General features: G+C 44.3%; 1 long non-coding RNA gene across 1 annotated transcript in view; it reads left to right on the top strand.

Annotated features, from left to right (window-relative positions):
- Positions 1-1,253, top strand: part of LOC125487973 — a 10,955-nt gene extending 9,702 nt beyond the window's left edge. The window contains exons 2-3 of the long non-coding RNA XR_007266179.1: positions 196-309; positions 1,204-1,253. This is a non-coding gene — a long non-coding RNA (uncharacterized LOC125487973). The remainder of the gene's footprint in view (positions 1-195; positions 310-1,203) is intronic.
- Positions 1,254-1,940: the final 687 nt, after the last annotated feature.

Genomic DNA, 1,940 nt, shown 5'->3' with positions numbered 1-1,940 from the left:
CACAGCAGGCCAACCAGCATCAGAGGAGCAGGAAAGCTGACGTTTCGGGTCTGGACCCTTCTTCAGAAATGAGTCCAGACCCGAAACGTCAGCTTTCTTGCTCCTCGGATGCTGCTTGGCCTGCTGTGTTCATCCAGCTCCACACCTTGTTATCATAAATAATTCACTGCTTCTTTTCCCATTTGTTTTCCACAGTTAATGTGCTGGCGATTGTTATCCTTTCCCAGGTAAAATGCGGTGTTTCCCGTTGCATTACTCGTTACCTGGTGCTTATGGCAGCTGCCGATTTGATGGTCATTATCACTGAGGGTAAGCTGTGGAGACTTCACTTTTATTATTACTCGCGGTCTTTCCTGAACATCACTCCTGTGTATAGTGTTATTGGGTCCCTGTATCGTGCAGCCAGGGACTACTCTGTCTGGTTCACTGTCACTTTCTCCTTTGACCGATTTGTGACCATTTGTTGTCAGAAGCTGAAAACAAACTATTGCACTGGGAAAACTGCGACCGTGGTTCAAGCAACAATTTGCACCCTGTTTGAAAAACATCCCATTCTATTTTCAATATGAGCTTCTGAGGATCATCAACAATGTGCCATTCTACTGTAAAACAAAGTCAAGGTATTTTACTGAGATTTGGTATGTGGCCCAATTGGTTTGATACAGTTTTAACCCCTTTACTGCCATTCGCTTTAATTCTGTTGCTCAATGCTGTGACAGTCAGACACATTTTAGTGACCAGTCAAGTCCGGAAGAGGCTGAAGGGTGAGAGCAAAGGACAGAATCACAGAGACCCAGAGATGGAGAGCAGAAGGAAGTCTGTGATTTTGCTACTCACCATCTCTGGGAGCTTCATCCTCCCGTGGTTAATCTATGTTGTACATTTCTTATTTTATGTCATACAAGGGATCCGTTCTGAGAATTACCCACCTTTTCTAGATCATTTCAGTGCAGTTGGTTACATGCTGCGGAATCTAAGTTGTTTCACAAACACATTTATTTATGCAGCAACATTGTCTAAGTTCACAGCAAAGATCAGTAACACAGTAAAATACCTGGTTACACAAATTCCTTGTGTAATGACAAAAGAAAACTCCTCAGTGAAGCTCACATGAGTGTCCTTTTCATTTCAGAACATATTTGCTTTATTCACTCATGGGATATTACATCACTGGTTGAGTCAGCATTTATTTTCTGTCTCTAGTTGCCCCTTGAGAAGGTGGCAGTGAGCTGCCTTCTTGAACTGCTGCAGTCCATGTGCTGAAGATGCACATTATTGTTAAGGAGGGAATTCCAGGATTTTGACCCAGTGACACTGAAGGAACAGTAATACATTTCCAAGTCAGGATGGTGAGTGGATCGGAGGGGAACTTGAAGGAGCTGGTGTTTCCATGAGACTGCTATCCTTGTCCTTCTGGATGGAAGTGGTTGTGGGTTTGGAACGCGCTGTCTAGGATCTTTGGTGAATTTCTGCATCTTGTAGATAATACACACCGCTGCTACTGAGCGTCGGTGGTGGAGGGAGTGGGTGCTTGTGGATGTGGTGCCAATCAAGCGGGGGCTGCTTTGTCCTGGATGGTGTCAAGCTTCTTGAATATTTGTTGGAGCTGCACCCATCTAGGCAAGTGGAGGGTATTCCATCCCATCCAGACAAAGAGTCCTTATCCCAGTGCAGGGAGAGAGTTGAAATGGGAATGTGTGGATTCCCCATTGTTGTACAATCCAAAGGAATTGTCCGGGGAAATGGAATTTCCTCCTGGGTAATTCCTATCAGCTGGGAACCCTCCATAAGTCTCCATCAAAATCAAATCCTTCGGAGGGTTTTGATAACATTAACTATTCTTTTAATCTGAAAATGTTCTGCTATTAAATGCATGGTCTCGCTTCTCAGTTCCAATTCCACAGACCCCATACAATTGTCACAAGCAGCCAACTATGAGC

Source organism: Rhincodon typus, chromosome 48 (genome assembly GCF_021869965.1).
Source record: "Rhincodon typus isolate 14 chromosome 48, sRhiTyp1.1, whole genome shotgun sequence".
NCBI lineage: Eukaryota > Metazoa > Chordata > Chondrichthyes > Orectolobiformes > Rhincodontidae > Rhincodon > Rhincodon typus.
Note: the sequence above shows the minus strand (reverse complement) of the source record. Positions and strands in the feature narration are given on the sequence as shown.